This window comes from Trichechus manatus, unplaced genomic scaffold (assembly GCF_000243295.1).
Source record: "Trichechus manatus latirostris isolate Lorelei unplaced genomic scaffold, TriManLat1.0 scaffold00042, whole genome shotgun sequence".
NCBI lineage: Eukaryota > Metazoa > Chordata > Mammalia > Sirenia > Trichechidae > Trichechus > Trichechus manatus.
Window position 1 is genome coordinate 14,253,199 of NW_004443978.1, and position 15,475 is coordinate 14,268,673.

The 15,475-nt window shown below is 37.6% G+C and overlaps 1 protein-coding gene and 1 non-coding gene across 2 annotated transcripts in view; both read right to left on the minus strand.

Moving 5' to 3' along the window:
• MACROD2 (mono-ADP ribosylhydrolase 2) overlaps window positions 1-15,475 on the minus strand; it is a 2,703,848-nt gene that overhangs the window by 1,263,742 nt on the left and 1,424,631 nt on the right. The gene's annotated exons all lie outside the window — the stretch shown is intronic.
• Window positions 13,932-14,057, minus strand: LOC111820569 (U6atac minor spliceosomal RNA). The gene has a single exon (XR_002824107.1). It is a non-coding gene; the product is annotated as a U6atac minor spliceosomal RNA (small nuclear RNA).

The following is a 15,475-nucleotide window of genomic DNA, read 5'->3' on the forward strand; positions in this document are numbered from 1 at the left end:
AGTATTAGAGATTTGAATTCCCTATAAGGTAGTTCTAGTGTTTTTTTTTTTTTTCTACTGGAAAGTCATCTGGTGTTTTATTTTGAATGCCTGCTAGAACCATCCTGTCCTGTTTTTGTAAATGTTTAGATATTGTCTGCTGTTTTGGGGGCATTCAGTAGTTATTTTTCTTGTTTATTGATTGTAGATTTGTTTTTTTCTTTTCTTTTGTCCTGCTTTTTTGTTTTATTTGGCTATGTCTGAGCAGGCGGGCTGTGTTCTTTGTTGTATGCTTGTCTTTGGGCATGATACTTTTTACCTTCTTCTCCAATTAGCAGGGTCAGTCACTCAGATATAGTACAGCAGGGCAGGTCTAGCTGAAGAGGAGCTTCTGGGATGGGTTGTTTGTGGTACTTACTACGGCTACCAGGGCGAGCTGGCAATCAGTGCAGGGCAGGTTCCAGTAGGCCGTGCCTGGGCTGCTTGGTGGTGTGATGTTCAGCGCACAGTGCAGGTAGACAGGATGGAGGGGGGACACTGTGATGTGTGGAGCTAAGATGGGTATGGGAAAGAGGATAGATGAACGGGAGTCAAAAACATACAAACAAAAAAGAGTGCTCAGGGAGCTTGCCGTTGGAGTGGAGAGATGAGAGACTATGAAATGGGGAAAACAAAAGGGAGAAGAAGGAGAAAAAAGAGAAGACAAAAAAGGAATAAATAAAAATTAGAAACAAAGAAGAAAAGCAAAGCTCCCAGGGATCTCTCTGGTGCAGCTGTGAGGTCTGGGGAAGTTGCTTCTAGGCTGTGAAGTACAGCCTGGCTAGAAGGGGTAGAGGTGTCACTCAGCACCAGGTAGTCAGGGAACTAGAAGAGAAGGAAATTATAGAGAGGCAAGAAACTGAGTAATGAAGAAAGACAAAAAGGGGAAAAAGAGGGAAAAGAAAACAAAACAAACAAATAAAAAAAGAACAAGAAAAACCCCCAAAGGAAAACAGAAAAAAAAGTTCCAAAAAAAACAAGGAAAAAGAAATGCCATCGGGGATCCCTCTGCCCGTCTGCACAAACTGAGGGGATAGGTCCCAAGCCACACAGTACTGCCTGGCTAGAACGGACTCCCAATTCAAGAAAAGAAAAAGAAAACAAACAATTTAAAACAAACAAAAAAGTCCCACAATCCCACCAGTGTAGCAGCATGGGCCGGGAAGCAGTTTCATATTCGAGTGGCGTTTCACAGCCTTTCACGAAGAAGCAAAGATGGCGCACGCAGCCAGGTGTTTGAGAGAAAGGAGGGGGAGGTGGTGAGAGGTAAGGAAGAGATCTAAAGAAGTGGAAAAAAAGCAACACCAGCAGCCAACAAATGGCACTTAGGGAGCCAGCCAGTGCCAGCAGGTGGAATCCAAACAACACCGGAGAGTGAAGGTGGTGCTTCCCAGCCAAGAGACTGTGGCTGCAGGAAGCAGAGGAGGCCAAGTGGCGCTGAAGAATGGTTGGGGGTAGGAATGCATATATCGCTGGTTACCGTTTGTTCTGTCTCCTACTGGAAGCTCTGCGAAGCTGCCTTCTTGCACCCTCTGTTTGCTGATCTCTGATAGGAGTCCAAGATGGAGGATCTGTGTTGCCTTAGCTGATAGGGGACCTCTGCATGTATCTCTCCTCGCTCTCTGTTCTCTGTCAGTGTCTTATTCAGTTCAGTGATTGGCTGAATTGTTTATCTCCTCATTTGTTGCTTTGGGTTTCAGGACTGTTGTTTTCTGTTTGGCTTGGTTTTTCAGATCTTTGCTGTGGAGGGACAGCGTGGTGCTTCTGCCTATAGCGCCATGTTGCCTGGAAGTGGGAACCTAATTTGCTGCGTAAACTTTCACCAAAACCACAATAAAATATTATTTTTTAAAAATGAGATTGCTAGTGACACAGAAAAGGCATTTGATCAAGTCCAACACCCATTCCTGATAAAAACTCTCAATAAAATTGTTCCATTTCCAGTACTCTAATTTCCCAGCCCCCTTATCTTCTCATCTTTGCTTTAAAGTAATTGTTGGCCTTTTGGTCTTATATAGATTTTTTTTTTTTTTAATGGAGCACCATACTCATGGATAATAGCCTTTATTTTGTGTGCCACTCTGTCATTTCACTAAAAGGTGACCTCAGGGGATAGTTTCAGTTCAAGTTTTAAACATACAAAAATCAATTGGATTCCTAAATACCAATAAAGAGAACTACAAAAACTAAACCAGGAAAACAATACCATTTATAATAGTCCCTAAAAAAATAAAATACTTAGGAATAAATCTAACCAGATATGTAAAAGACCTATACAAATAAAACTACAAAACACTACTGTAAGAAAACAAAAGAGACTCACATAAATTGAAAAATATATGATGCTCATGGATAGGTAGACACAACATGGTGAAAATGACAATTCTACCTAAAGCAATCTACAAATACAATGCAATCCTGATTCAAATACCAACAGCATTCTTTAAAGAGATGGAAAAACTAATCATTAACTTTATATGGAAAGGGAAGAAGCCCCAGATGAGTAAAGCACTATTGAAGAAGAAGAACAAAGTAGGAAGACTTGCACTACCTGATCTCAGAGCCTACTGCACAGCTACAGTAGTCAAAACAGCCTGGTACTGGTATAATGACAGACACATTGACCGATGAAACAGAATTGGGAACCCAGATGTAAATCCATCCACCTATGGTCACCTGATCTTTGACTAAGGCCCAAAGTCCATCAAATGGGGGAAAAACACTCTTTTTAACAAATGGTGCTGGCAAAACTGGATGTTCATCTGCAAAAAATTGAAACAGGACCCATACATCATACCATATACAAAAACTGATTCAAAATGGATCAAAGGCCTAAATATAAAACCAAAAATATAAAGATCATAGAAGAAAAAATAGGGTCAATGCTTGAGGTCCTAATACATGGCATAAACAGGATACAAACCATAACTAACAATACACAAACTCCAGAAGATAAGCTAGATAATTGGGATCTTCTAAAAATTAAACACTTATGCTCATCAAAAGACGTCACCAAAAGACTAAAAAGAGAACCTACAGACTGGGGGAAAAAATATTGGCTATGACATATCCAACAAAGCTCTAATCTCTAAAATGTATAGGAAAATCCAACATCTCTACCACAAAAAGACAAATAATCCAATTAAAAAGTGGGCAAAGGATATGAACAGACACTTCACCAAAGAAGACATTCAGGCGGCTAATGGACACATGAGAAAATGCTCACGATCACTAGCCATTAGAGAAATGCAGATCAAAACCACAATGAGATACCATCTCACCCCGGCATGATTGGCACAAATCAAAAAAACAGAAAATAACAAATGTTGGAGAGGCTGCGGGGAGATTGGAACTCTTATGCACTGCTGGTGGGAATGCAAAATGGTACAATCATTTTGGAAAATGACATGAAGCTTCCTTAAAAAGCTAGAAATAGAAATACCATATGATCCAGCAATCCCACTCCTAGTAATATATCCTAGAAAAATAAGAGCTGTCACACAAATAGACATATGCACATCCATGTTCGTTGCAGCATTGTTCACAATAGCAAAAAGATAGAAACAACCTAAGTGCTCATCAACAGATGAATAGATAAACAAACTATGGTACATACACACGATGGAATACTATGCAATGATAAAGAACAACGATGAATCTGTGAAACATCTCACAACATGGATGAATCTGGAGGGCATTTTGCTGAGTGAAATAAATCAATCACAAAAGGAAAAATATTGTATAAAACCACTATTATAAAAACCTCATGAAATGGTTTACACACAAAAAGAAACAATCTTTGATGATTAGGAGAGAGGCAAGGGGTGGGGAGGGAAAACCACTAAATAGACAATAGATAAGTGGTAACTTTGGTTAAGGGTAAGACAGTACAGAATACTGGGGAAGCCAGCACAACTTGACCAAAGCAAGGTCATGGAAGCTTCATAGACACGTCCAGATTCCCTGACGGAATGAATTACTGGGCTGAGGGCTAGGGACCATGGTCTCAGGGAACATCTAGCTTACCTGGCATAGCATAGTTTATACAGAAAATGTTCTACATCTTACTTTGGTGAGTAGTAGCTGGAGTCTTAAAAGCTTGTGAGCAGCCATGTAAGATACTCCACTGGTCTCACCCCATCTGGAGCAAGGGAGAATGAAGAAAACCAAAGACACAAGGGAAAGATTAGTCCAAAGGACTATTGAACCACAACTACCACAGCCTCCACCAGACTGAGTCCAGCACAGCCAGATGGTGCCCAGCTACCACCACTGACTGCTTTGACAAGGATCACAAGACAGGGTCCTGGACAGAGCTGGAGAAAAATGTAGAACAAAATTGTAACTCACAAAAAAAAAAAAAAAGCCAGATTTACCGGTCTGACAGAGACAGAAGAAATCCCAAGAGTATGGCCTCTGGACACCCTTTTAACTCAGTAATGAAGTCACTCCTGAGGCTCAACCTTCAGCCAAAGATTAGACAGCCCCATAAAACAAAACGAGACTAAATGGGCACACCAGCCAGGCACAAGGATGAGAAGGCAGGATGGGACAGGAAAGCTGGTAATGGGGAACCCAAGCTAGAGAGAGGGAAGAGTGTTGTCATGTCATGGGGTTGGCAACCAATATCAGAAAACAATATGTGTATTAGTTGATTAATGAGAAATTAATTAGCTCTGTAAACCTTCACCTAAAGTACAGTTAAAAAAAAAAATGAGATTGCTAGAAAGAATTGGGGAAAGTGTAGAAATGATAATGATCATTTATAATGAAACAAAGGCCCTGGATGAGAAAAAACAATCAGAATCTAAACCTATTTTACATATACACATACACACGTGCTTGCGTGCACACACATCTCCCCCTTACTTTTATGTAAATATGTATTTCCCCATATTTCAAAAGCTCCTATGTAAAACATTCTTCACAAAATCTGAACTTTCTGTCAAACCCAGTCTATAGATACGGGATAAAGGAAATCATGCAATAGCAATTTAGCGCTCAATCTCTTTCGTTTAAAGATGACAGCACCAGTTGAAAAGAAGGAAAAACATCCTGAATTAAAATTCTAAAATAAAGGCATTTGGTTCATCATTTGAAGCTGCAACCTCAAGGGTTATGTTCATGTTCTTACACTCTGATTTATCACTCGTTCTCCAAGGGATGCTCCAATTTCAAGGGCATTAAGAGATGATTTATTTACATAAGGCCAGCAGAGGGTTATCCTGTTCTCAAGAAGTCAGGACCAGCATGGCTCCACAAATGGAATGAAAATGTTAATCACATTAAAACTGGGTCTCAGTGATTGAAGCAATCTGCAGATCAGAAGGATTAACCATGATGACAAAACCAGAAACAAATTTATACTCTACAGAACAACTTGTAACTTTCTGTTTGTCTCTCAAAGCTAAGTGTTAATAAAATGGGCGTCTCATGGTGCCTCATCTTGGTCTTTCATGGATTCAAATAAAAGATAAATGATTTTTCTTTCCTCTCTTCTCTCTCAGAAACTACTTTTTTTTTTTTTAAATAAAAGAATGAATAAAAGTACAAATGAACTTTGCTATACAAAGAAAGGGACAGGAAAAAAGAGGTAAAATGTGAAAACAGTCTTTGATACAACTTATTTCTTTGACTATAACATGTCTCAGTCAAAGAAATATGAGAAAACTGGGGACTCTTCTAATGTGCTCTGCTGTAATTATGCAACTTTTGGTAGATTCTGCATTTCTATAAGTAGAAAAACATGAGCAAATTAGCTTTACATCACTCAATTTATATGTAACTTTGATTTCCTTACATTGGCATATATGAGATGTAAGAGATTAAGACAAATAAACAGAACAAAACCAGGCCTTGATTCTCACTTTCACAACCACAATGAGGGTTAAAAAAAAAAAAAAATCAGAAAACTCAACACTAATACTCTGGATGGTACAAAGATTTCAATAATTAACAAGATTTCTGGAAAGCTTCTACTCCATTATTATTAAAACGTTTAATTCTTTGAAAGAAAAGAGGAAGAAAAAAAAAAAAAACCAAGGGAAAAGTTAAACAAAGAGACAATGTTATTTATGCACAAGACATTATCAATTTAAGAAATATTAGAACACCATGTATATTTTAATCGATGAAGTTAAATTATTTTTTATAAATTTCTAGATTTATCAAAGCTCTATTAGTACATACTTGTAAAATGTTTTATATTAATAAATGCATGAAAGCATTTATTATCAACCAATTGTGTGAGATTTCTCAAAAATAGCACTTTAATAGTGATGATAGTGTCTCCTTAAACTTTCAACATTTGAGATTCACTTAATGAATACTAGACATGAATGCAGGTGCTATACTTTATGTAAATTTCTTAAATATTCTATAAAATTTGTATAAAATAACATATTTAATATAATATTTCACATCAGTCAGAGGGAAACTGTCACTTGCATTTTTTCATCATAATTTAAATGTTGTGATAGTTGCCTTATGCTGTTTCAAGTTTCACGTTCAATGAGTTTCTTTGCTCACAATTTATTTCTACTGTACTAGAGAAGATTAGTTTAAAATCATTTGTTATAAGCAATGGTGGTAAATGTTTGGTGAATCTATCAGATATTTAGGTGCTTTGAAATCAACACAAATGTTTCTGCCCAGAAGTGATGAGTTCAGATTATTCAGAATACCAAATACATTGCTGAGGATGTCACTTACACAAGTAGTATAAAACAGAAATATGGTCTTATAAGAAAACTTGCCTGTTAAAAATAACAACAACAATAATGTATGACTGCTTCTCCCTCTAACAGCTGATGAACTTCAGTTTGGAAATGCAGAACCTTGTCCCAGGAGCCCAGGAAACAAATTGTAAATACTTAAATCCACGGCCATAATTTTTGGCTTCTTCCTTCAACACCAAATCAGTATCAGGAAGCATATTGCTGACCACCAAATAGTGTCTAGGAATACAGCCGTGTGAGAGAATTGCCTTGTTGCACATATGGCTGTACTCTGTCAGTACTGATCCCTGGGCATCTTTCCCAAGCTACATCAGGGAATTCGGGATAGCCATTAACCAAGTTAAAAATAACTGCAATTCCTAGAACTTGTGTTTCCAGTGATAAATAGGACAAATAGTTTCTGTGCTCCTCTCTTTCATATAAGCACCCACACGTGTGCCAAACGTTAACTTATGTTCTGCACTTAGGTGTTGTGTTCTACAGGAAAATATATGCTAGCCTGCACACGATAGTAATTGCTTTTCCATAGTGTAGGAAGCGTCCAGCAGTGTCCATTTGGTTAGCAATGTTGCCAAATGCTCATTATGCCTTTTCTCTGAACATAAAATCTGTCATTAAACTTGTGGCTGATTTTATAACCATCTCAGTCATAGTGTGACATTTACCTGATTTTTTTTTTTTTTTAAGAAAGAGTACAAAATTGAATTTTGTTGCCGTGATTTTGATGACTTTCCCTTTGCAACAAAAGGTATAAATTTTTATCAGGAAAGCACTATTTTACATTCTAGAGAAACTTAATTGGTTCAACAGAAAGACTGTTGTGTTTTGTTTGAAACTCTTAAGAAAGTTTCAAAGGCTTCGTGTCACTATGTGACACATTTATTATATTTAATTTATATTTGTAATTGTATTTATTACATTTATTGGGGTCAAGATAAAAAATAAAATTTTAAAATGATATCTTATTGTTTAAGTTTTTTTTTTGTTTGTTTGTTTTGTGGCTGCTTGAATGAAATCCTCACACTATCCCAATACAAACAGATTTATATTCTATGTTTGCATTGGAGTCCTGCTCATCAGTTTTATTTTTTTCATTAATCTGAATTGTGGAATTTATGTTAACTATCCTTAGCACAGAAACCCTGGTAGTGTAGTGGTTAAGAGCTACGCCTGCTAACCAAAAAGTCAGCAGTTCGAATCCACCAGGCGCTCCTTGGAAACTCTATGGGGCAGTTCTACTCCATCCTGTAGGGTCACTATGAGTTGGATTGACTTGACGGCAACAGGTATTCTTATCATAACATTTATGTTTTAGCAGAATCTTTTTGAGATGTTGATATGTTTATTTTTGTGAATAGGGGATAAGCTTCATCCAAACATTAACAATAAAAAAGAAAATAAATAATAATAAGAATATTACAGGATATTATATATTCGGGGGGAAACTGCACCATTGACTGAATATTTACTGAGATGGCTTAACCAATACAGTCTACAATGCATTCATAAGCTGAAAGGGCACAATAGGTCTTAATAAAATAACCACATGTCTATGAAAACTAATTTTAAACTTAATTTCAAAATTTTAAATGTATGTATATGAACACAATTTTTTTCCTCTGAAATTATTAGGTAATCCATGGACAAGCCAACTGGTATGGTCATTTTTGGACCTTATTTTGAAAGATGTTGGTATCTAGGCATTTGTCATCATCAAAAATATTGATCCTCAACAAGGAGTCTTTTTAAAGTTTTAGCAATTCTTTTAGCTTGGTATTATTTTTTTTCCTAATTTCACATATATTTATTGAGCCTTGGGAGCCCTGGTGGCACAGTGGTTAAGCACTTGGCTGCTAACCAAAAGGTCAGCAGTTAGAACCCACCAGCCATTCTGCAGGAGAAAGATGTAGCAGTCTGCTCCATAAAGATTACAGCCTTGGAAACTCTATAGGGAAGTTCTACTCTGTCCTATAAGGTCATGATGAGTCAGCTACGACTTGACGACAATGTGTTTTTGGTTTTTTTTCACTATTTACCAGGAGTAAACTGGTGTAAGGCAACTGATGTAAGGTGCTAGGAGAGACACAAAGAATAAAAGACCAATTCTCTGCCTTCTAAAAAAAACCCATTGCCATCAAGTCGATTCTGACTTATAGTGACCATATGGAACAAATAGAACTGCCCCATAGGGTTTCCAAGGAGTTACTGGTGTATTCAAACTACCGACCTTTTGGTTAACAGCCAGAGCTCTTAACCACTGTGCCACCAGGGCTCCCTCTGCCTTCTAGGAGTTTATAATTAATAGGAATTATAGATATGTACGCAGCTAGTCAACTCAAGGCAGACTATGGATACAGTTATACTCAAATGATAAAATTCAGTATGCTCATAGAAAAGAGAACATGAGTAAGATAATCAGCAAATCTTTCAGGGAAAGATGCATTTCAGGAGAAATTTAAAGGAGCTGGGAACAGAAAGAAGAGCATGAAGAAGGCACAAGGCTTAGAATGCATATGTTAAGTTTGGTTCAGCTGGAAGAGATGAAGCAAAAAGAAAGGCAAGAATCTCTAACTGGGTCAAATTACAGTGGCCCTTGAATGCTATGCCGCGAGGCATTCATTTTTAGACAGTTAGGCTCCATCAGAAGTGTCTTAGAAACAGAAGTGAAAGTAGTAGTTCTGTGTTTTATGAAAATCACCCTGGTAGCATTGAAAAAAAAAAAAAAGAAGAAGAAAGGGAAAGGGAAAATAATATGAAGAATTGGGTTATTCTGAAGAAGGAAGAAGAATAGAAAAATAATCCATATGTCTAAGTTATCTCCACGGCATCAGGAAGGTATGAGTCAACATATGTGGAGGAAAAGAGCAGGTACATTTTCTTGTGTCAGTTGGAATCGAAGAGTGTAGCTGTTCCTCCTCGACCCCAAGCCAAGGGGGAAGAGGCAAGCTGTGTGCAGGGAGGGACCTGTTTTCCAGTGTTCCTATCATCCTGTATTGAGTTGAGTTGGAATCAACTCAGTGGCAGTAGGTTTGATATCATCCTGTATTTGGGCCATGATGACCCTTTTCTATTACCTTGAAAAATAAAATAAGGAAGCTAATATTTTTGGAGTGCCTATTATATGCCAGATACTGTGCTAGGTACTTTCACATGTATAATCTTTGAACTGTACATTTTACAGATGGAGAAACTGAGGCCCAGACAGGTTAAGTAGCTTATCCAGGGCCACATGGATGGGAAATGGTGGAGGCAAAGGGAGCCAGATCATTTGATTTCAAAGCCCAGACATTTATAGGTACAGATCTATAATTATACATACATACAAACACACACACACGCATGCATGTATGTACGTATGCATGTATACAAAATCTGGATGGATATGAATGTAGTGCTTTACGTGGATCCAAATTTGGTCAATATGGTGAATACTGTGACTAAAACCTGGTTCACAGAATATCATACAAGTAGGCAATTACTGTTAATAAGGGCTTTCAAAATTGCCTTACGATTAATGAGGGCAGTTGCAGCATTAGTTTAGGGACAGTGTGATGTAGCACCACACAAAAGGACCTGAGGGTGTTCCCTGATCCTTTTACATATCAGATACTTGTTCTCCAGCAACTTGCCTCACCTTCTTTGACCTCACTCACTTCCTTTTCAGACAGTGTTCCAGTGAGCTGTTTCCAACCCAGGCTAACTTTTGAGCAAAGAACATCATGGCCATAGAAAGTATTTTACTAGTATAGTATAGAGTGTTATTCGTATAGAGGAGTTAAATTTATTGAATAATAATAATAGTAAGTAAACTAATGATCTCATAAAATTAATGAGGCTCCTGAAAGTATATCAAGTCCTCCCAAATAAAACTCTACGTTATCCAAGCAATATGCTTGCTGCTCCCCCATCCAACAATTTCCATCTCTGTTATATATGTTATGACATTATACACATCTTTGAGAAATAGAAATAGGCAAAAGAAAATTTTGAATGTTTAGATGAGCATAATATTCTGAAGTACTGGCAGATGTTTTTTCCTGCGCTTCTTTGATCCCAATGACCACTGAAGTATCAAAGCTGTTCTACCTTAACTGACTCAGGGAAAAGTTGTCATAGTGGGGATACAGGTAGCAGGTAACCAGGAGACTATTGAAAGAAAAAGGTGGGGAGGACTATTAATAATTACAAAGGACCAAAACCAGTTACCCCTTAGTCTGTTTCAACTCATGGCGGCCCCATGTATCTCACAGGGTTTTCAATGGCTGATTTTTCTGAAGTAGATCACCAGGCCTTTCTTCCAAGGCACCTCTGGGTGAATTTGAACTTGCAGCCTTTCAATTAGCATCTGAGCATGTTAACCGAGGACAGCAGACATAACTCTGGATTGTTCTGGGAAAACGTGGTTGTATGATCTGTCTAGTTATAGGAAATGACTCTTGTTAGTTTCTATAGAGTTGATTCTGACTCAGGGCAACCCCATGTGTGTAGAGTAGAAGTCCTCCACAGCATTTTCAATGCTGTAACCGTTTGAAAGCAGACTGCTAGGCCTGTCTTCCAAGGCGCTCTGGGTGAGTTCGAACCACCAACCTCTCCACTAGCAGTTGAATGCTTAACTATTTGCACCACCATAGACTCCTATAGGAAACTACATGAGTAAAATTTATAGAAAATTAAAGTTACATTCCTTGCACATGCGAGTTTGCAGACTGAGTTGATTCCCACCATACACCCATATTTTGCTGATCAACAAACCCTCTTAGTTACTCAGTAAAGAAAAGGTAAGTAATTGAGCTTGCCACCTTAGTGGAAATACTGGTCAAGGAACTACTTTTCCTCTTTAGCATTCAAGTGACCCCTGTCGTGCATCACAATCTCTTAGGAGGTAACCTCTGGCCACTGGGAGGTCAGCGGCAGCCCAGGCACTAGGTGACACTTGCACACGTCACCACCAGATACCTGCAAACGACGGCTACGCGTCCTGTTGCGCGTCTCCTCGGGAATTTCCTCCAACAGCCTCAGACACGCCAAGATGTATTGACATAGCTGTTTAGCCAAGCTTACCTAACACCTGCTCTCCTAGGTTTTGAGCAGACAGCACTATTAATTTCGGAGTCACATTTTTACGAGCACCAATACTGGGTAAATCCACATAACTTTTTTTCCCCCTAATACCGTCTGTTTGGAACCCAAGAAATAAAAATAAAATTCTCCGAGCTGAGGCAGCTCTTGCATCCTCAGCCCATCCCATGGTATAAGCTGGGGTAATTAGAGAGAGACATATGTTGACGGTAATAAAGCAGTTACGTATGTTTGCTTTCTGTTTTGAAGATTAACCATCTACCACATGGCGGTATTTAAGCGTGAGGACCATTTCAGATTTAATGCACATTCCCCAACCCCCTCTCCACCATAAAAAGAGTCTAGGGATAAAATACACTTTACATAACCTACAACCAGAGGATTTCACTAATATAAACAATTCTGGTACATAACAGTTGGCACCCAAAAAGACAATTTATATACTTCCTACTCTTTCCCGCTCCCAAATACACGGTGACATGTTCATTGTTCTCCTCGTGAAATCTACAATTACTTCTGCAAGAGCAAAAACAAGAAAAAGGACTGACTTTTTATTTTATCTGTCTAAGCATGGACGAGCAGATAAAATTCAGAGGGGCCAAAACGAATCCTAGGTTTCAGTCTGCCAGATTCCAACATGGCAAAGACATTAAGCTTCCCTATCATAGCTGCTAATGCAATTACTAGAACATTGTCAAGCTTTAGGAATGCTTTTAAAGTACAACATGTGATATATGCCAGCTCCTTCTATGATTCAACTAAGGTTAAAGATGTACCTAAAAACACTCCTCTTCTTAAACGCCTGAAAAATCATTAGCACTTACTTGAGTAAATGCAAATTAACAATGAAAATAATTCAGGTAATTGAAGTTCAAGTGTGGTAGAAACTGAAGATAAAGCTAAATGAGTCATTCCAACTCACTCATAACTCCCAAGACGTTAATTTTTATCACTGAAATATGATTTTATGCAAATTATGTCAAATAATTCAGCCACTACTTTCATAACATACTGGACATAAATAAACACATTAAATGCCATGCTTATAAGGACCCTCAGTATGCACTGCCATGGCAAAAATGAAAACTTGGAGAGATTCTCTTTGAAGGTTGAGTGATTTGAGAGAACATGAAACTATTTTTAAAAAATCTTTGGGACTAATCTAACTGAGCAAATAACACTCCTGTAAACATGAAGGCGTATATATTACGAGAAACACAGCATATTCATTTGCTACAGCTTCAACGCCTTGAATTTTACCCTGGAGACCTAAGAAAAGAATAGCCTAAGTCTAGAACAGTCTACTATGAGACATTTCACATGCATAAATTCTCAATATTTCATAAATACTATAACCCTGAAAAATCATTCATGCTTTAGAAAATGGACCCTTGTGGAATATTGCCTTTTTCAACTTCAGCCAACATAAGTTAAACATTTATAAAACAAAATATATTGAAACTATTTCAGTTCTTGTGGGAGTAGAATAGACACTTAAAAAAATCAGCCTAAACTTAGGAGTCTTAGGTGTATTAACAGTGCATATGCATATGCAACAACTCTCTATAGAAATATTAAACACTGACAGAGTTCCTAAATTTCCAGCTCCCACCAGAATTCATAAACACAGGCTTTAGTCTACCCTATCAGAATTATTTTACTAACCAAGTGATACTGTCAACAATGATTCGTTTTTGTTTTTAAGGGGAATATAAAGAAGAAAACTAAAAATAACTGCTGCGCAGAAAATCTCAGCTGGTATTACTTATTAAATCATTGAAACAATACAGGAAGTGACAAAATGAAGAATGAAAATCTCCCTCATTCACCCAACCCCACCAAGGGGTTGTCCAAAGACAACCACTAGTACTTCTTCCTTTGGTTTCCTTCCAGAAAAAAGAGAAAAACGGTTTATTAATGTAATGACAAATTGAGAAACCCAAACCCATTGCTGTCAAGTTGATTACAACTCACAGTGACCCTATAGGACAGAGTAGAACTGCCCCATAGGGTTTCCAAGGAATGGCTGGTGGATTCGAACTGCCGACCTTTTTTGGTTTGCAGCCATTGCCCTTAACCACTGCACAACCAGGCCTCCTAAAAAACTGGTTAGATGTGACAAATTAAGTGTCAGTGCCTTAACCATACGCATGTTGTCAGGTCTGAGGTCCACTTCCATCCTTATCAAGGGGATTGCTAACCTTCTCTCCTTTCATAAAAGTATCTAAACACACAATTTTTCACATACTTAACACTTTTACACCTTGCCTTGAAAATTATAATTATGTATACTGAGCTATTTCCCTTTCATTAAAACACAGCCATTTTAAACAGCTTTTCATAATTCTTAATCATGTTATAATTTATTTAAGCTGCTGCATGTTTACCAATGGAGCTCTGGTGCCGAAGTGGTTGAAGAGTTTGGTCAGCAATTCGAATCCACTAGCCACTCCTTGGAAACCCTATGAGGGCAGTTCTACTTTATCCTATAGGGTCGCTATGAGTTGGAATGACTTGACGGCAATGAATTTGGTTGTTGTTGTTCTTATTTTTTAATGTACCATGAGTCAGAACTGACTTGATGGCAACAGGTTTAGTTTGTTGGGTTTTTTGTTTGTTTTTGGTATACTGACTGATAATTCAGTTGTTTTTAGTTTTGTGTGTATTGAGGACAGCAAGGCAGGGAGTTGTGGGGAGAGAGTGTTGAAGTAAAGCTCAAATAAACATCATTGTGAAAATATCTTGGTCACCTTTTGCAAGTATAAGCATAGGATAAATTCATATCAGTGAGAACACTGGGTCAAAAGATACGCACATTAAAATTTCTGATAAATATCGTCCAATCTTCCAAGATAGGTCACCATATTTAATATCCTCACATGTGAGTCCTTGATCAATATACCCACTCTGAGTATTTTTGAATTTAGTTCGTTGCTAATCTTGTGGGTATAAAATGATATTAGAACATTTTTTAATGGTTTATATTTGTATTTTTTATTTAATTTTGCTTCGGAATGAGGTTAACAACTATCTGTGTGTTAGATGCTCATTTATTTTTCTTTATATTTTCATTGTTCATATTCTTGGCCTGTTTTTTCTATTCAGTTGTTTGCTTTTGTCTGTGGCATATTTAAAAATTAAGAAAAATTAGTCTTTATCTGTCTTATGTGAACTAATATTTTTCTCCAGTCTGCCATTGCCTTTTGTTCTTTCCCGTATTGTTTTCTCTCCATACAAAGCTTTTTGTTTTCTAAAAAGTTTTTTGTTTTAAAGTTTATAGATCTTTTCTTTATGAATCCTAGATCTTTTGCCCTTTGGCGGGGACAGTGGTTCAGTGATAGAATTCTTGCTTTCCATGTGGGACACCCAGGCTCAACTTTTGAAAACTCAACTTCTGAAAACCAGCCAATGAAAGTGCTATAGATCATAATGGTCTCATGTGTAACCACCCAGGAATGGACAGCGTTTTCATCCCATTGTGCGTGGGGTCACCATGAGTCAGGGCTGACTACAGGGCTTCTAACAACAAAAACGACAACATGCCCTTTTTGGAGAGTTTCTCTCTGCCAAGGTTATAAACACATTTACCAATGCTTTCTTTAAACTTTCATGGGTTTTCTTTCATGTTTAATACTTTTTTT